A 21,279-nucleotide genomic window follows, 5' to 3' on the forward strand; every position below is an offset into this window, starting at 1 on the left:
GTCCTCGAGAATTAAAAAAATTATTTGGTGAAATTGAAATCCACAAACACTACAGGCAAAATATCCGAATCTACAATAACCTATTAGCGTTCGCAACAATCAATGCTTAAAATGTAGGTTTACACGATTCAGGACCATATGCAATGAGAATCTGTGGCCCCGCAACAATTAAAGCAACTACAAGTTTAATTTCAAAGAAAACCAATTCGGTCAGGTTTATAATTATGATCACAGACAAGCGATGTAACAAATAAGCGAAAGAGTTACACGATCGCACGTATTAGAAATTCTACAGCCAATAATGGACACAAATACATTCATCCAAAAGTATCGCACTTTACACAAAATTAATCTGAAAAACATGGACAAAGAAGTTTTCTTGGATTTCTGTATGAGATAACTTCAAGTCACGCAAGACAAGACTTTGTGCCAAGAGATCTGAAGAGGCGTATTTGTGAGAATTAAAAGATTTGTTGTTTGGTGAAAGTGAAATCCACATACGCGAGCAGCAGAGACACGAAGTGGCTGGCACGTATCGCAGGCCGGGGGGTTGGTGAGCGAAGTGAGCAGGGGGCAGAGCCCCTTAGTAAAAGATTAAAATATCAAGGAAAATCAACTGAAGGGCTTGTAAGTAGCTGAAAGAAAAACACCAATAAGAGTATAGAGTTATGGGCATTGATTAACTCCACTCTTTGTTTTTTACAGACTTGTAGGCGAACTCATCTCGACAGGAGATATCGGGTCAAGATAGAATTTACTCTGTACATCCATCTTGGAGAAGAAACCGTGCATTGGTAACAAAAAATAAAAAAAAGGTATGTAAACATTCTAAAAGTTATATTCCATTTAAGTTTGGGCAAGTCAACCGATCGTTTGTTTTAATTTCACAGTGAAGACTTTGACAAAACATAGGAGTCCGTAGTCACTTCTGTTTACTGCAGCGCCTGACGTGATATTGCAATGATCAAGTAGTCTGGAGATAACTTCAGTCCTCGTCCAAGCATGGAACGGAATCATTAAGTCGATCCATAGTTTTGCAATCCGCTTACTGTCTGTGTGTGCTTGAGTAGTCTCTTATACTTCTTCTTTATGTATGTGGTGTTTTATAGGTTTATATTGTCATTATTGTCATGTGTACCAACTACAGTGCATCTGTGAATCAACTTTCAACACAGATGACGGCTCCGTGATTTGAGGTGTTATGGCTTCCCAGCCGGGCAAGGATCCACCTTTCATCCCAGCTGGGATGCCAGTCCATCCACCATGGTGCTTACAATATCTTATTCACGTAAATCTCCAGACCCCCTTCCATTCCGTCAGATCATATCCGATGTATCCCATCCAGGCTTAAATAGCACCTGAAGTTGGAGGATTGAGCTGGTTCTCTGCAAATCACACAAAGTGCCACAATACTTGCACTCGTCATAACTTAATATGAGATGTGATGGTTCTTTCAACTTAAAAAGCGATGGAGGCTGGCCAGTTTTGAAATGGTTCCACCTTACTTCTATCCTTGCTCTGAATCTTCAACCTTTGCCATCCTCACACGAGCTGTTGTTCCGATACGGTGTGAGAGGGCTCCTTTGGTGGTAGTGAGCACAAGAATATTTATTATATCCCACGTTATGTTCCTCAAAGTCTCTTACCTTCACAGAATTAGTTGACCAAAGGCAACATTTCGATCCTCGGTGCTCACCGTGTGACATCTCTGAAGTTCACAGCTCATCTGAAAGGCAGTTGAAGCTTGGGTCAGTTTGAAACTCCCTAAAAAATATAAATCGTCACTTATCGTAACAAGCCAGAGGCAAAATCTTAACATTAATTATTACAAACAAAAATGTTTATCAAAGTGAAAAGAAAAGAGAGAATTTCTGTGAGCATGGTGAGGTGCCTGATCACAAGTGAATCTCTCACGTAGTCAACTGTTGTCACACCCGATCGTGAGGCTCTGAGCTGCTGTCAATCTGATTGACTGGTACCTGTGCCAGCTCTTTTATGCAAACTTGTAAGCGTGTGTGGATTTATTTTTATTCTGTGATTGCCTAATTACCGGTAGAAATGTTTCTGATAATTCATAGCATTTCCTGTCGTTAGATCGGTCTGTTGACGGCCGACATTCATACCTCATGCAAACCACTGCAGGGTTAGCTTGGTACTGCCCTGAGACCAGCATTTTTTAAGGGTCTTGGGCTGGTTGATCTGGTCTGCACCACAATATGATTAGTGGGTTCACATCTACTGAATTGGGCTACGGAGGCAGGCACTCCAGAGTTCGGGGGGGAGGGGGGGCCAACCTAATAAAGTAGGTGTGGAAACCGCCATGAGTATTCCTGTGGTACTAGGGTGTTGTATCGTGTTGGCCATTATGGATGTAGTGAGAAGTCAAGCAAAATGACCCCTTTTATTGGCTAACTAGAAAGATTACAATTAGGGTTAGGCCTCAAAAGCCTGCATATTGTTATCTTTCTAGTTAGCCAATAAAAGGGTTCATTTTGCTTGACGTCTCATTACATCTCATGGGATTCATAAAGCTTATGTAATCTAATCTAAGTTGCCTTAACTTGTCATTGCTTCAGAAATAAATGCACAATAAGATTTAAAATGAAATGGGCTCTTCTTCAGGCAGGATGTAATGCACCAGGACAGGTTCAAGCACTTTGTCATTGTGTAACACCATGAAATTAAAGAAAAGTCAAATAATTCCAAGTATGACGTATACTGTTTTAAGTGATCAAGTAACCAGAGGAAATTATTATTGCTCAAAGTATAGCAGCATAAAGTGTTATTGCACCTGTTAATGAATAGTACATTCCATATTCTATATTGTATTACATTAGTATGCTGTACATTACCAGTATAGCTTATTGCACATATTCAATTAAAAATGATCTCAGACTGAGGAGATTCAGAGTTCAGAAAGTTTATGGCAGATGGGGTCCCAGTAATGGCCTCTGCTGTTTTTACGACCCGCTGCAGGGCTTCTTTAGCAGCCTTGGTGCAGCTGTTGTACATGCAGGCCATCATGCAGTTAGTTAAGATGCTATCTATAGAAATTAACCAGCAGCTTCTGGGGGAGGTCAGCTCTCCTTAGCTTCCTGAGAACATAGAGGCATTGTCGTGCTTTGCCTATTATAGCCAAGTTGTTGTCAGACCAGGACAGGCCCTCTGAGATGGTGACTCCTAGAAACTTAAAGCTGGAAACTCTCTCCACAGCATCTGTATTGATTGTTATCGGACTGTGATTGGTCTTTTTAGTGATCCTAAAGTCCAGAATCACTTCTTTGGTCTTTTTGGTATTTAAGACCAGATTGTTGGTGTTGCACCATGCTGTCAGATTCTGAAACTCTTCCCTATATGCAGCTTCATTGTTGTCTGTTACAAGCCCAATGACAGTCGTATCATCTGCAGATTTATCAATAATGTTTGATTGGTGGATGGGTTGACAGTCATGGGTGAAGACTGCATAGAGAAGAGGACTTAGTACACATCCTTGTGGCGCACTAGTGCTCAGGTTAAGGCTGGAGGATGTGTGTTTGCCCATCCTGACAGACTGGAGGCGGTTGGTGAGAAAATCCAGTAACCAGTTGCATATGGAGTTTTTTGATCAGCTGGTTAGGTATGATGGTATTAAATGCAGAGCAGTAGTCAATGAAGAGGTTAATTGGTAAATCTTTAAGTGAGACCTCTTAAATGTACAAAATTAATAGACCTCTTCAGGCTAAGATTCATTTAACAAGAGAGAAGAACAGTGTATGGTCAAGATCTTTGGATAAGATAACTGTCCAACAAAGTCTTTTGAAGTTTCTGATGAGATTTTCCATACAATGTGGATCTGTAGACAGGTTGTCTGTGTCAGTCTGAGAGATGCAAACAATCCTCATATCTGGCCATAAGACCCATGTCTCTATTCAAACCATGTTGTAATGTGTTCAATTTTAGCATCAGTTTGACTTCCCATTCTTTTCTCTCTTGCTGTGTTCTGAAGTTGCCCATAAGCCCTGTGACTTTAAAGTCCCACTCCTAGTGTCCATGGCTATTTAAGTGGGCCGCTACAGGAATATCTGTGTTGCCACGTTTAGTGTGTCACCTGTGTAAATTCGTTCTCTGGTGGAGTGTTTGTCCAGTTTCTCCCACATAGAGTGCAGTGTCAGGACATTTCATGCATAGATTAAGGTAGACCACATTAGATGATCTGCAGGAAAATGATCCCTTTATGCGATGTTCTCATCGGCAGTGTGGTAGAACTATATGGTCTGTATTATAAAGGGAAGCACACGTTTTACATCTTTTCTGTAGGCAGGGAGATGTGCCATTTTCTGTTGGGAAAGCCTCTTCTAAAGATGATGCACAAGAAAGCCCACAAACAGTTTGCTGAAGACAAGCAGACTAAGGACATGGATTACTGAAACCATGTGATGTGGTCTGATGAGACTGAGATAAACCTATTTGGTTCAGATGGTGTCAAACGTGTGTGGCGGCAACCAGGTGAAGAGTACAAAGACAAGTGTGTCTTGCCTACAGTCAAGCATGGTGGTGGGAGGGTCATGGTTTGGGGCTGCATGAGTGCTGCTGGCACTGGGGAGCTACAGTTCATTGAGGGCACCATGAATGCCAACATGTACTGTGACATACTGAAGCACAGCATGATCCCCTCCCTTCAGAAACTGAACATGATAACGACCCCAAACACACCTCCAAGACCACCACTGCCCTGCTAAAGAAACTGAGGGTAAAGGTGCTGGACTGGCCAAGCATGTCTCCAGACCTGAACCCTATTGAGCATCTGTGGGGAAGGTGGAGGAGCGCAGGGTCTCTAACATCCACCAGCTCTGTGATGTCATCATGGAGGAGTAGAAGAGGATTCCAGTGGCAACCTGTGAAGCTCGCGTGAACTCCATGCCCAAGAGAGTTAAGGCAGTGCTGGAAAATAATGGTGGCCACAAAAATATTGACACTTTGGGCACAATTTGAACATTTTTCACTTAGGGGTGTACTCACTTTTGTTGGCAGTGGTTTAGACATTAATGGCTGTGTGTTGAGTTTTTTTGAGGGGACAGCAAATTTATACTGTGATACAAGCTGTACACAGACTACTTTACATTGGATCAAAGTGTCATATCTTCAGTGTTGTCCCATGAAACGATATCATAAAATATTTATGAAAACGTGAGGGATGTACTCACTTTTGTGAGATACAGTATACCACACTGCCGACAAGAACATCACATAAAGGGATCATTTTCCTGCAGATCATCTAATGTGGTCTGCATGAAATGTCCTGACACTGCACTCTATGTGAGAGAAACTGAACAAACACTCTACCAGAGAATGAATTTACACAGGTGACACACTAAACGTGGCAATAGAGATGTTCCTGTAGTGGCCCACTTCAACAGCCATGGACACTGTGAGAGGGACTTTAAAGTCACAGGGCTTATGGGCAACTTCAGAACACAGCAAGAGAGAAAAGAATGGGAAGTCAAACTGATGCTAAAATTGAACACATTACAACATGGTTTGAATAGAGACATGGGTCTTATGGCCAGGTATGATGATTGTTTGCATCTCTCAGACTGACACAGACCACCTGTCTACAGATCCACATTGTATGGAAAATCTCATCAGAAACTTCAAAAGACTTTGTTGGACAGTTATCTTATCCACAGATCTTGACCATACATCGTTCTTCTCTCTTGTTAAATGAATCTTAGCCTGAAGAGGTCTATTCATTTTTTACATTTAAGATGTCTCACTTAAAGATTTACTTGGCCTGGTGTGTATATAAACACATAGTGATATTACATCTCACCTGAAGAAGGGGCCTGAGTCGCCTCGAAAGCCTGCATATTGTAATCTTTTTAATTAGCCAATAAAAGGGGCCATTCTGCTTGACGTCTCCCTTGAGCATTCCTGATATTCAGTCCTTCCTTGCCTCTGAATTGTTGACTATGTGATTTTGTGTTGTGTGTTGCCGTGCTGGGGCAATGGTTTAAACAAACTCCCAGTAACACACTTTGGCCGTCTTATTGTAGTGACTGTGCTTCATCTCTGGGTCTTTTTTGTACTTTTTTCCCTCCGTTAAAGCAGAACAAAACCTTGAAGAAAACACCAAAGGTTGCCTGATCTCCAGAGTCTCGATCCATTACTTGCAGCTCTTATCTTTATTACATTCTTATCTTAAAATGTCTTTCAGCCACACAGCAACCTGTAAATTGTTTTCAAGGTGATCGTCTTTTAATGTGGCACATCCGCATTCTAAAGATAAGACGGCAATTTACAGGAGTCGTATAATCTCTGAATAAAGTACTTTTTATGGTGCCTTAGTTAATTATAAGTGGTGCACAGTTTCCTCTCAGTTCAGGTATCTCAAAGTTTAGTTTTGTGTCAGTGCCAGTTATTTTCAGTTTTTTCCTCTTGTTTTAATCACAATCATTTTGTAAAACATGTGACATGTCCCACAATTAACTTAATGCTGTGATTTTCATAGCAGCATACCGTGTGCCGAAAATACAAAACCATAAGCGCTGTTGAAGAACAGCATTGTTGATCTCTTGGAATCTGTCAATCGGTGCGTCTAACGCTTAATATCTTGAAGCATTGTCTGTCTTTTGATATACTGCATTTAAAGTACAACTAATTAAGATTTTTCTCTTTATTTTAAATCATATACTTGTTATTTTTGCACACTGAAAAGCTGAAAATCACAATAATTGGTTTTACTGTTCTGTCTTTAGCACTGGCTGTCTAAAGTTTGTGGAAAAATGTGTGCAATTCATGGAATAGGCAGCAGGTGGCAGCATTTCTTTTTTAAAAACGTGATCCCCTGCTTCTACACCACACACTTAGAATCAAAGTCCATTGATTTGTGTGTGTGTGTGTGTGTGTGTTTTGTTAGATTAAATAAGTCTCCCACATCAATGTTATTGTCTATTTCACCACAAAGCCATCTTATTCCAGGCTTGAGCTGTTGCTGTTTCAGTTTTAGGCAGCTCCTAGCTAATATATTTTCCTGGGAAGCAGGCAGCCGAAAAAAGAAATTGAAAAGGTGCCACAAAGATGGCACAGGACAGGTGTGGTGCCCAAAGAAACCTTAATGAGAAAAAGAAACGACAGCCAGCAGATGGCAAGTTACTCTGAACACCGATGTGGAAAGACACAAGTGTCAGCCAGGGTGTGCTTCCAGGCTTATGTTTATTTTCCTTTTCTTGTCGTTTTTATTTTCCCTGACATTTTCTTATTCTTGTGTATATTGTGATTGATGAAGTGAAAGTTAGTTGTGAGTATTGGATTTTCTGGATTTTGTTTTGTATCTGTCTCTAGATTTCAATTACTGGATTACAGTTTAGGACATGCTTGCTGTGGATTGCCTTTCTGCCTCATTTTTGCATACAAATAAATGCCTTCCTTTATACAAAAATATGTGTCTATCAAACTAGAGGTTTGTATTTTTTATATTTTTGACATTCTTATATGTTTTGGGACCCTAAAAACCCATTCTCCATTTTTGGGCCACACCTCTGGGGCTGGAAGTAAAAGACAAAGAGTAGATGACAAAGTAGAGCGTCATAAAGAATTCAAAAACGTTGGCGCGATACACATGCAGAGCAGGTTAGAGATAATGGAAGTACGAAAATTTGAAAGTCTCAAAAAAATGATTGTTTGCGCCAATGCGATCTTTACTAACGGAAATTATTACTCGGTGAAATAACGGAACAGCGAGAAGAGATTGAATATATTGTTCAGATTTAAACTTTAAGTCGTCTAATTTGTTTTGCCATCAGGGAAAAGTAGTGTTTCTAACTAATGAAGAGGCGTATCCCGCGAGATAAAATTTCAAGCCCCGCGAGACAAGACTCTATGCAAAGAGATTTGGAAAAGTCCCGCCCACATCTAAAACATTTACAACCATGCACACGGATCAATCATTTCTCACTTGTGTGAATGCTATGGTCAGGCACAGTTTGTGTAGAGAGAAAGAAACGATATTCGCTCACAGGCAGTTATATGTTGTGTTGCCACGATGTGATTCCAAACACGGAATCAAAATTAAATGCGATATTGATGAAAAGGTAAAAGTGAAATGACATCAAATATATGGACAGGGATGATATGACAGAAGTATGGAGATATTGTTTGGCTTTAAACTTTAAGTCTGAGACTTGTAGATCGTCTAGATTGTGTGCAGATGGTACAGACCTATAAATATCTGGGAGTGCAGCTGGATGATAAACTGGACTGGACTGCCAATACTGATGCTCTGTGCAAGAGAGGACAGAGCCGACTATACTTCCTTAGAAGGCTGGCGTCCTTCAACATCTGCAATAAGATGCTGCAGATGTTCTATCAGACAGTTGTGGCGAGCGCCCTCTTCTACGCGGTGGTGTGCTGGGGAGGCAGCATTACGAAGAAAGACGCCTCACGCCTGGACAAACTGGTGAGGAAGGCAGGCTCTATTGTTGGCATGGAGCTGGACAGTTTAACATCTGTGGCAGAGCGAAGGGCGCTGAGCAAACTCCTATCAATTATGGAGAATCCACTGCATCCACTAAATAGGATCATCTCCAGACAGAGGAGCAGTTTCAGCGACAGACTGCTGTCACCGTCCTGCTCCACTGACAGATTGAGGAGATCGTTCCTCCCCCAAACTATGCGACTCTTTAATTCCACCCGGGGGGGTAAACGTTAACATTTAACATTATACAAAGTTATTGTCTGTTTTTCACCTACATTATTATCAATCTTTAATGTAATATTATTTATTGTATCAGTATGCTGCTGCTGGAGAATATGAATTTCCCATTGGGATTAATAAAGTATCTCTATCTATCTATCTATCTATCTATCTATCTATCTATCTATCTATCTATCTATCTATCTATCTATCTATCTATCTATCTATCTATCTATCTATCTATCTATCTATCTATCTATCTATCTATCTATCTATCTATCTATCTATCTATCTATCTATCTATCTATCTATCTATCTATCTATCTATCTATCTATCTATCTATCTATCTATCTATCTATCTATCTATCTATCTATCTATCTATCCCTCCCTCTCCCATGTTGCCATCTGGGGTAAAGTCGTGTTTCTTCCCAGTGAAGAGGCCTATAAAAGATTTGTTGTTTGGTGAAAGTGAAATCCACATACGCGAGTGGCAGACATTTGAAGTGGCTGGCACGTACTGCAGGCCGGGGGGTTGGCGAGCGAAGAACACTGAGTCGAGTTTTGAAAGTCTTACTGTCCACCACCCTACTTGGTCACTTATTCCAAGTGTCTACTAATGTTTGTGTGTAGTACTAGGGCAGCGGTTCTCAAACTTGGGTCCACGGGGACGGCAAAGCAGTTTTGGTGGGATCGTGAGAAATGATTGCATATTTATACTATTTATATTTTTATAATTATTAACCTTTACCATCTGAGGGGAAGTAAGTGACTAAGCTCCGTCGTTACCCCTACCACCTAGACCCGACCACTAATCCGCTGTTCCATTATTCGCAACCACCGCATTGTTTTCCCACCATAATCGCTTGGCACAAACCAGCCCTTATTATTTTTATCATAATAAAAAATTATCGATTCTTTTGTAGAATCAAAACACTCGCGAACAGTTTTCGTATATTTTAGAAGCAAATAAGAGCGCTAAAGGTGATACAGATAATCGACAAACAACATATTTTACATATTTGTGTTAAGTGGTGAAATTGCCCGCTCAACGCAAATGGTTAAGGCAAAGCAGATGCATCCATCCCATTCAAATTTTAACTTAAATTTAATAACTAAGATGTACGTAATATTTTCTGAATAAATAATTGTCAAAAAATGTTTTATTGACAGCAGCCTGTACCTATGCAGTGCTGCGCAGTGGGTATGTGGACCCGTGTGCAAAGTATTTGGCGCCCCCAATTTTCTTGAAATAATATTGATTTTTTTAATTCTTAATAAAAGGGACCGCCACGCAAGAAATTCTAAAGAAGTTTGAGAACCGCTGTACTGGGGTGTTGTACCGTGTTCGCCATTATGAATGTAGTGAGAAGTAAATTTATCCTTCACAAGTTTCCAACTGTGTCCATGTGTAGCCATCCCTTGTCTCTGATTGGCTGCCTCTCTCCCCACCTAGCAGCTCGTGTGCAGTGAGCAAATTGGCGCAGAAATGGCTGCCATCACATCATCCTGGTGGGTACTGCAAATTGGTGGTGGTTGAAGTGTCTCCACTCTCACTATGAAAAAGCGTTTTGAGCAGAGAGAAAAGCGCTATATAAATGTAAAGAATTATTTTTATTATTATTTCACTAATCTGTCTTAATCCAAAGTTTATTATAAAGCACTCAATATTTTCTTTTTTCTTCCCACAGTGCCAGCATAGAATCGAACAGAATTTGATTTCCATTTATTTGCGCCTACAGGTTGGAGTTGATATGCAGATATCTGGTCATATTTTTATTTTTTTATTTTTTATTTGAAGCTTTGTAGCAGAAATCTTGAAGTTTGTGAGGCTGCATTACTCAATAGTACTTGGGGGCTCATGGTAGAGAGAGGGGGGTTATGGGCCGCTGTCGACACGGATTTGCTCGCCTAGTGTTCTTAATCCACTTCTTGGCTCGGTGGCAGCAGCCCCAGTCAGGTCATACATATGCATGGCGTGGGGCGTCTTTAGGGCCTTCATTAGCGCACACAATGGATTGGGGGGCGTGAGCTGAGGCACACGGGACTGCGTGGGCAGATTAGTGGGCGGACTGGGATCGCTCGTTAGACCCCGCCGGTCTCCTTCCAATTAACATTTACAAGCTAAAGGAGCTATTAGGTAATGGCTTCTCTAAAACAATAATTAGACGAGGAAGGTGTTACAGAAATAAAGAGAATTTTCTTCTGGCAAATCAAGACGTGAGAATGAAAAGCCAAAATAAGTGGCCATGAAGGGGCTTCTTTATACCGGAAAATGTTTAGGGGGTCTTATATTAAATTTGATTTTGGACAAACTAGCGATATTAGTAGAAGAGAGCAGCAGCGGTGGTCCTGTTGTCCCGTATGTGGGGTGCGATGAGATGTCTGCCGTTGTACGGAGTCGACATGTCAGGAAGACGTTCATCGCAAAGGGCTTGGACTTCATCAAAGACCCCTTTTAAAGAAGCCTTTGCCTCCCTTCGTGTAAAGATACAAACCCAAACGGCCACCAGACCTTTGATTCTGCCATTTTAACTTTGTCTTTTCCTTTTTTTTATTTGTAGTAGACGTGACCACTGCTGGCTTATTGTGCTTTCACTTCTGTAGGATTTTCTTTTGGAATGTTGGGTATCCAGCAAACAGGACTGAGTTTTTGGTGCAAAAGAGGACTCTCTGCTTTTCTTGGATTCCCACCTTTTAGTTTTATCTTCAAGTGTTTATTTATTTGTGATCCGTCATGTCAGACGGTAGCTCAGCCCTTCAGCGCTGCCCGCTTTATTTCTGTATGGCTGTTGTGGCTCTCCGGCTTAGAAGGACACGAAATTACACTTATCATTAAAACATACACAATGAATAAAATGTGCAACTTTTTGGATAAAGAATGAATTTACACAAAACAAAAAGGGGCTCCTTCACGCAGACAGATACGTTACAGTAAATTTTACTTTCTTCTGTCAAGAAATCAGGGGCTTTCGTTCATTGTGCTTTTCAGAAGTTGACATTTTCTGTTGATGAAGCGCTGCGCTGCTGCCTCACAGTTAGGAGACCTGGGTTTGCTTCCCAGGGTCCTCCCTGCGTGGAGTTTGCATGTTCTCCCCGTGTCTGCGTGGGTTTCCTCCCACAGTCCAAAGACATGCAGGTTAGGTGGATTGGCGATTCTAAATTGGCCCTAGTGTGTGTGCTTGGTGTGTGGGTGTGTTTGTGTGTGTCCTGCGGTGGGTTGGCACCCTGACTGGGATTGGTTCCTGCCTTGTGCCCTGTGTTGGCTAGGATTGGCTCCAGCGGACCCCCGTGACCCTGTGTTCGGATTCAGCGGGTTGGACAATGGATGGATGGTTGGAATAAAAGTCAGCCTGTCTTCAGGCAGTGGACCTTTCCCATCACATCCCTCAGTTCATATGCTATATAGTGCCTTTTATATTTATTTATCCAAGAAATGTAATATTTCTCATATAATCTGTTTCCTATCTATTTACTGCCATTTGTATCTGTCTATATAATACCTTTCATATCTATCATATAACTAGTTTCCTTTCTAACTATATAGCGCCTTTATTATCTTCCTATCTATTATAGAGCACCTTCCATGTCTATCTATTAAATAGTGCCTTTCATATCTCTACGTATATATGACAATACGATGTCCATCCGTTCTCCATTCTGTTGCCCTGGTATAATGTCGACGGGCGTCCTGTAGAAGTTGGGACTGTCCAATGAACAAAACAAGTGGATGGTGAAAGATAGTAAGCTGTGCGATGTCCACAACAGGGCAGGAATGTCCAACGAGGAAAGGCAACAAGAAGTAGAAAGAAATAAAGAGAAGGAAAGGCATCTCTGGTGAACGAAGGATCAAAAATACAGCACACGATCGAAACAGACAGACTTACTGTTTACATTAAGCCTGTTTTAATAGACTGGTGCTTCGCTATGGTAGTCTGTCACATTGGGCCTCTTTTATAAATAGCACCTTTCATATCTCTCTACATATCTATTACTTATCTAGGCCAGCTATATAGTGCCTTTCATATCTATGAAGATAGACAGACATGTATGGCACTATGTAAAAGATAAATAGATGTTAAAAGTGCTTGTAATTAATAGATATGAAAGGCACTATATAAAAGATAGATATGAAAAGTGCTATGTTATAGATAGGTCAAAAAGTGTTGTCTGTCATTAATACAATCATTGTGGATGATAAATTAGACTGGACTGCCAATACTGATGCTCTGTGCAAGAAAGGACAGAGCCGACTATACTTCCTTAGAAGGCTGGCGTCCTTCAACATCTGCAATAAGATGCTGCAGATGTTCTATCAGACAGTTGAGGCGAGCGCCCTCTTCTACGCGGTGGTGTGCTGGGGAGGCAGCATTAAGAAGAAAGACGCCTCACGCCTGGACAAACTGGTGAGGAAGGCAGGCTCTATTGTAGGCATGGAGCTGGATAGTTTAACATCTGTGGCAGAGCGAAGGGCGCTGAGCAGACTCCTGTCAATTGTAGAGAATCTACTGCATCCATTAAACAGTGTCATCTCCAGACAGAGGAGCAGCTTCAGCGACAGACTGCTGTCACCGTCCTGCTCCACTGACAGACTGAGGAGATCGTTCCTCCCCCAAACTATGCGACTCTTCAATTCCAACCAGGGGGGTAAACGTTAACAGTTAACATTATACAAAGTTACTGTCTGTTTTTCACCTGCATTATTATTATTATCAATCTTTAATTTAATATTATGTATTGTATCAGTATGCTGCTGCTGGAAATGTGAATTACCCATTGGGATTAATAAAGTATCTATCTATCTATCTATCTATCTATCTATCTATCTATCTATCTATCTATCTATCTATCTATCTATCTATCTATCTATCTATCTATCTATCTATCTATCTATCTATCTATCTATCTATCTATCTATCTATCTATCTATCTATCTATCTATCTATCTATCTATCTATCTATCTATCATAATGTTCTTCTAGCCAACTGGCAGATGTAAATAAAAAAAACAAAACCAAAAAAAAAGTAAGAAAGTGAAAGAAAAGTGAAGCCCGATATGAGAGACCATAATTGTGGTCGAGAGAACAAGAGCACAAAAATCAAAAGTACATTCGAGAAAAGAGCACAGTGGTAAACGTCGAGTTCTTTAGAGTTTTGGTATCCGCACATCAGGTGACGATTTGAACTCCTAAGCCCTCCTTTTATCCTGTTGCATCGATTACACTTGGGTCATGACCTTAGAGGCCACGCCCCTAGCAACGCTGGAAGTGGACCTAATGACAGAATTAAACAATGGCGGTGTTTGCTGCCCCAAAATCATATTCAAATCTATATACTGCCTATGATATTGTCAGGGTGTCCTGTTTTGAATTTTTTTTAGCACGTCGTTGAGGGGTTCTCTCTCTGTAACGTTTTTTCTTTATTGGGGGCTTTTTTTCACGTCAAGGAATCCATTGGCTTCATTTATTTTTAGTAAGAATCTCTCTGGTTAGGATTTTGACTGTTTTGGTTGTTTTATTGCTGCCATTTTGTGCCTGCTGGCGGTGCCGTTGTTGATTCCTGTTGCCAGGACTGTCCTGGAGTGGGCGTGTCCTCAGAGATTGTGGCACTGTCAGTCATGACACAGCGGGGTGAAAGGTCATCCAAAGGGTGACTCCCTCATCCGACTTGATGGATTCCAAAACCCTTGACACGTTCTAAACTGTTTACGTGGTTTTGTTGGTCAGGTTTTTGAACTCTCCACAGTCCTCCTTAACTCTGATTGTGGCCTGCGGTTCTCTGTGTTGGTGACTGTGCAGTTGTCCTCCTACGTCTGACCCCCTGCTCCAGTTTTTTTTTTTTTTTTATTATGTCTTTTTTTCCAGTCGCCCTCTGAAATGTCCTGCCCCCCCATACCCATTGGTCACAGGGGCTCTTTCCTGTCCATCTACAGTAGGTGTCACCATTCATGTCCGTGTCCTCTATTGCCTCTTCCGTCTGTTTAAATCATCTTCAGTTCAATCATTTAAATGTTTGAGATGTAAAATTCTGGGACTGTTACAAATACAAAGCCCCCCTGAATTTAAATGGAGAAGTTCCTCCTCCTTCTGTCTTTCCCCTTGCTATCCCTGCTACCCCCCACCCTCCCCAAAAAAGCCAATCCCGTTTTCCAAAGTTTAATATGAATACAGGGCTTTAACAAGGGGACGCAGCTCCCTTTTCTTTTCTTGTTAATTGGAGGAGACCACCAGAATTTGGTCGACACAGATGTCACCGATCGTGCGCGGAGGGGACGTATTCAGGCCCATCTGTTGCCGTCTAGAGGGGCTGCTCTTGTATGCACGAGGCCCTCATTTAATTCTTGTCAGAAAGTAATGTACATCTAGTTTACCTCCGAGGTCACAGCCAAGATTTATTTCTAAAAGCCCCCCTGTGATTTCTACACTGTAGTTGGAAAAGACAAAAAAGAAGAAAGATAAAGAAAGAAAGGCTTTCATGTTGCTGCATGTTAACTGCTGATCTCCGTTGCCAGAACACTTTGATTTTTATTAAGTTGTAATTTAGTTTATCAAATCAATAGACAATCCTGCAGGGCACTGAGCCGGCCTTTCATTTGCGATTGCCAGGCTGAAGCCCCCCCCAGATTATTTACAGCGAGTCAGTAAATGAGTTCTTGTGTCTCGGCGCGTCTCAAGTCACACGCACTTCACAAAGGACAGGCCAGGGGAAGCAGTGCAAAGAAGACAAAGAGGACGATGAAGCTGCCTCTTAGGAAAAGTGCAAGGCCTTCACGTGAAACATGGCGATTGCTTCTCCTTTAGCCGTCTTTTCAAGATGGCAGTTTGTCGTAAAAGAATGAAGGACTAAGAGGAGGTCTTCGTTTTGTAAGGTGACTGGCCAAACGAGGCACTTCACGGGTGCAGGGCTGATGTTTTCTTATTTCATCACAGTCTGCCCTGGCAGGTGAAGGGACACACGCAAACAGTGGAGTGGTTGGCAAAGACTGAGCCCTTTGGGTGCCAACCTACAGTAGCGGCCAAAAGTTTTGGCAGGGATACTAATGCTGTGTTTTGCAAAATTTACGGCTTTGGGTTTTGTGGTGACAATTCCCATTGTTTTTATATGATGGTGCAGAGTGAACAGGCACATGTGAATTCATTGCAAAGAGCTTTTTTAGCGTAAAACGTCCACTTTATCACAAACACCCATTTTCACTTATTTTGGCCCTGGCACAAAGTGATCAGCTAAAAGTGTCCAACAAGTGCCAACACCGTCTCCTCCTGAGAATGGCATTGCCCCCCTTTGCAGAGCTTGCTCAGTAATAGCAGCAGGTGGCTGTGACGGAGGCCAAGACTTGTGAACAAGAAGGACAGACTGAAATTCTGCAGGGAGACGACTGGCACAGAGTTACTTTTCTGGATGAATCCTCCATCCGATTGTTTGGAACATCTGGGCAATCGATTGTCTGGAGAAGGAAAAGGTGAACACTACCACGAGTCCTGTGTCACTGTGCCAGCCGTGATTGGGCCCAGAAGCTGATATCTAGCATGCCAGAGCGAAGGGCCAAAGTTATGAAGAAGAAGAAGGGTTAACACTGTCAATACTGACTCTTTTTACATAAATTTGAGGTATTTAACAATAAAAGCCTTTGAAATATTTATAATTGTTCTTCAGTATACCATAGAAACGTGTAAAAAAAAAATAAATAAATAAATAAAAATAATCTGAGAATGCTGAAGCAGCAAAGTTTGAAAACACAACCTTTGTATCACTGTGTATGTCACCACTAGGGGGCCACCTTCTCAGGCTTGTGAAATCTATCTGACCAACATTACTTGTGACTGGTGGCCTAACATGGAGCAATCCCAGGGTGGGTTAGGCCGAGTTTTATTATATCAGAGGGACGTTTGTTTGCAGCAGGAACACACAAAACTCTCACCATTGTTAGAAAAGGGTAAGATGAGCCAAGAGACAAACTGCCAACCCAGGAACACGACATAACGTCCAGTGGCAAGAAAGAGTATGTGAACCCTTTGGAAACAACTAGAATCCTTCTCTCTGTCTCTCTCTGTATGTGTATTTATATAGACAGATATATGTGTGTGTGTGTGTGTGTGTATATATATATATATAGATAGATACTTTATTAATCCCAAGGAGAAATTCACATTCTATATAATATACTGTGTGTATATATATATATATATATATATATATATATATATAGGGGGTCCTCCAACAACAGTGATGTAACCCAAATTTTGGTGTAAGTCAAAACACACCCTCGCCTAAGTCACTTACCTATCCTAACACATTTGCAAAATCATAATCTAGAACATAAAAACACAGCTAAGCCACAGAAAAAGGAAAAGGACATAAATATACTGTACTGTAGTAACAAAAAAAATGAGTTTAAAAACAAATCCTTATCTTCCTTCCATTCCTTTATTCCGTCTGTTTTTTTTAAGTTTTTATGGGACTGAGTGTTGTAAACTCGAAACATCGTATGTCGAGACGTTGTAACCCGAGGACCCCCTGCATGTGTATATATGTGTATGTATGTACTGTATATGTGTGTGTGTGTGTGTGTATGCATATATATATATATTGTGACAGATAGGGGGCACTGTTGACCCCTTGAACCCTCAGGCAACACGTTGAGACACCCGGTAAAAGTCCAATGATTACATTTACAGTAATCCCTCGCTGTATCGCGCTTCGACTTTCGCGGCTTCACTCTATCACAGATTTTATATGTAAGCTTATCTAAATATATAACGTGGATTTTTGGCTGCTTCGTGGGTTTCTGCGGACAATGGGTCTTTTTACTTCTGGTACATGCTTCCTCAGTTGGTTTGCCCAGTTGATTTCATACAAGGGACGCTATTGGCGGATGGCTGCGAAGCTACCCAATCAGAGCACGCAGTTAAGTTCCTGTGTGTTGATTGGCTCAGCGATGGAATGCTGAATTCTATTCCGCTGCGTTAACCAGGAAGTCTCGTCTCGCTCATTCAGCATCAACGTGTTTCGCTGTGTAAAGAGTTAAACAAAAAATAGCACAAAAGTTATCTTTGTGCGTAGTCAAGCCCTTCGTTATGGCTCCAAAACAATCTGCTCCTACTACTTCTTCAGGGGCCGTGTCCAAGCGCAAACGGAAGATGCTAACGATTGCCGAAAAGGTAAAAGTTTTGGATATGTTGAAGGAAGGGGAACAGCTACACCGCTGTAGGACGCCATTACAGCATCAATGAGTCCACGATTCTTTTTATTTAAAAAGGAGGAAAAGCATATAAGATCTACGGCCGCAGTGTCCTTTTAACCAGGGCGCAAAACGAGTTGCAAGTGGACGTGATAAGGCAGTAGTCTGGATGGAATCTGCTTTAGGGATTTGGATTGAAGAGTACTGGAAGAAGAACAACGGCGGTGCTAAACAGTCGCCTGAAGAGGCTCCTTTAGAAGAGCTGTAACGCTCTCCTTTGTTGTGCAGTAAAATTAAACTCATCGTTATCGGACAAGTCGTCGTGTCATTGTTGGTGAGTATCCATAATTAATTATCTACGTACAGTACTTATTACATGTACATAGTTTAGTGTCACTGTACACACATTTTACTGTATACAATTTTTCTTGCATTGTACGTAATTGTTGCTGGTGGCCTGTCTGTCGTAATGGCTGTAACATATGTGATATCGGAGATGCTTGATATCTTTAAAATAATATTTAGGTTTTAATATATATAAACAGTGTGTTTACATACGTACATAATTTCAACGAATCTTACCTAATATCTAAGAGAATACAAAGGGTTTATGCTGTATAATTGTGCAGGAAATGTTTATAATAGTGTGGGAGAGTTTATAAGGGCTTAAAATATATAAAAATAACCATATAATCATATGGTTTTTACTTCACGGATTTTCACCTTTTGCGGGGGTTCTGGAACGCAACCCCCCCCCCCCCCCCCCGAATCGAGGAGGGATTACTGTATTATAATAATAGTGTGCACCAAGCACTTCCACCTCCACTATACACAATAAATCAATAATAATTCAATATTAAATCCTCCACTCCCAGCAGCTCTGTCGCACTTCCTCCCAACTCTGGCTCAGTCTGCTGGGTTTCCCAAAGTCCTTTTTATAGTCTTTGACCCGAAGTGCTTCTGTCCTTCACTTCCGGGTCAGATGAACTCTTCTTTTTCTTCAGCCCGGAAGTACTTCATTTCTTCCGTCCCCGTGACGAGGTAGTAGTTCCAGGCTATAATAAAAACAGTTGTGCCTCCCTGCAGCATCCCCTGGCGGCCCCCATGGCATCCAGCAGGGCTGTGCAGCCGAACTCCATTGTCCATAATGCCCTGCGGGAATTCGGGGCACCTCTATGCTGCAGGGGGGACTCCCTCTAGCGGCCCTGGGGTGTTGGTCGGGATAAACTGCCGGCCATCCCTCACAACTATACAGTATAATCCAACATCTGTCTGTCTGCTTTTCACGAGAGAACTACTTAGCGGATTCAGATCGAGTTTTTTTCTATAATTCTCTTGAACATTCCAGTTGATTTTGCGACTTCTCTCATCACGCTATGAATCATAGTTCGCTTGCGGTACTGATTTATTAGCACGAATCCGAGAGACACGCAGTGGACTGAGGGAAGGGGGGCAGTGTCCTCCTCACTCACGCATCAGCCTTGGGACGTGTTCCTTACTTCCGCTTAGCTAGCAAACAAGGTAACTACTTCACGGATTTAGATAATTTTTTTTTCTAGAATTTGCTTGAACGTTCCAATTGATTTTGTGACATCTGTCTTCGCGATAAGAATCGTAGTTCGCTTGCAGTACCGATTTGTATGCGCGACTCTGAGAGAAACGCAGCATGCCAGGGTGGGGTGGGGCAGGGCCTTCCTCACTCATACCCCATCCTCAGGCCGTTCTTTACCTCTGCTTAGCTAGCGAACGAGAGAATTATTTAACAGATTTAGATTGTGTTTTTTTTTCTAGAATTTGCTTGAACATTCCGGTTGATTTTGTGACTTCTCTCGTCGCTCTAAGTATCAGAGTTCACTTGCAGTTCTGATTTATTTGCGTAAATCTGAGAGACACACAGCGGGGTCCTCCTCACTTACACGCCAGGCTCGGGTCGTGTCTTACGTCCACTTAGCTAGTGAACGAGAGAACTACTTAACGGGATTAGATCGTTTTTTTCTTTTTTTTGTAGAATTTGCTTGAACATTCCGGTTGATTTTGCAACTTCTCTTGTCTCGCTAAGAATCACAGTTCGCTTGCGGTACTGATTTTTTTTGTGCAAATCCAAGAGACACGCAGCGGGCCAAGGGGAGAGGGGCAGGGCCGTTCTCACTCAAGCTCCACCCTCGGGGCGTATACCTTATATCCGCTTAGTTAGTGAACGAGAGAACTACTTGATGGGTTTAGATCGGGTTTTTTTCTAGAATTTGCTTGAACATTCCGGTTGATGTTGCGACTTCTCTCATCGCGCTAAGAATCAGAGTTCACTTGCAGGGGCAATATGTTTGTGCTTATCTGAAACAGAAGCTGCAGGCCGAGGGGAGGAGGAAGAGTGACGTCAGGAGTGGGGAGCCGGGCAGGGCCTCCTCGATGGGCAGAGTCGTGGGACACAGCTAGTTATGTATAAATGTGTCTTAAAATGTAGTCTGATCTTCATACAAGTGACAATGTTTAGCAAACACAGGCTGTTGTAACTGATAGCAAACAAACTGTTGTACGGTCGGCCCTCCATATCCGCAACCATGGATCGAAAATATTAAAAGACAAAAACCAAAACAAATGTAGAACATTCTAAAAAGCAGAACTTGAATTTGCCGCATGCTGAGCACTACGCTGGATCCACGTGAAGGGAGGGATCTCTGTAGGCATTCCCTGCCATAGCCTCCCACCCTAAAATGGCTGATAGGAGTAAACTTCCAGCTCCTACATGGCACCCTGCTGCTGACCCACCACACTGCTCTGCTCACATGGAGCACCAGTGATATTCTCCGCAGGTCAATCAGCCCCGTTGTCCGGCAACCGCCGCCGTCTCGAATGTGGACAAATGTGTTGGGACCCCCTTACAGCTCATTGAAAAAGAAGTGCAGTGTGCCCACTGAAGAGTGATGAAATGAAAAGCCGCTGTCACCTGTGTACCTGCACGCCTTTGGGATGTCATTGAGTAAAGCAAGGCAAGTGTGACAAGAGATCGAGTGTTGCTTGTTCTACAAAGATCTTCTAAAATGGCCCAAGAAAAGATCCTAAGTAACTGCACATGAGTGATTTTTGAATTCATATCACAGATGTTTCCAGTCGTGCATTTATTCGATGGGAGGAAAGTCGTCACCCTGCTGTTTGGTGTCATCGTGTGTCCCACACTGAAGATGGACCAGAGAAAACAAAGGGGAGAGTTGTCTGAGGAGACCAGAAAGAAAAAGATAGGCGAGCATGATAAGGACAAAGGCTAGAAGACCACCATCTCCAAGCAGCTGATGTTCCTGTGGCAAACAGTATTAAGAAATTAAAGGTCCACAGTACTGCAGCCAAACTTCCAAGAGGGAAATCGACCCCAGAATGGGCAGAAGGATAGTGAGAATGGTGGTAATAATAATTCTTTACATTTCTATAGCACCATT

At 41.9% G+C, this 21,279-nt stretch overlaps 1 protein-coding gene across 2 annotated transcripts in view; it reads left to right on the top strand.

Moving 5' to 3' along the window:
- Nucleotides 1-21,279, top strand: part of alpk1 (alpha-kinase 1) — a 134,962-nt gene that overhangs the window by 6,906 nt on the left and 106,777 nt on the right. For both annotated transcript variants that reach the window (XM_028805091.2, XM_028805092.2), the window contains exon 2: nucleotides 706-815. The gene's annotated coding sequence lies outside the window, so the exon portion shown is untranslated. The remainder of the gene's footprint in view (nucleotides 1-705; nucleotides 816-21,279) is intronic.

The sequence above is a fragment of the Erpetoichthys calabaricus genome, chromosome 7, assembly GCF_900747795.2.
Source record: "Erpetoichthys calabaricus chromosome 7, fErpCal1.3, whole genome shotgun sequence".
Taxonomy (NCBI): domain Eukaryota; kingdom Metazoa; phylum Chordata; class Cladistia; order Polypteriformes; family Polypteridae; genus Erpetoichthys; species Erpetoichthys calabaricus.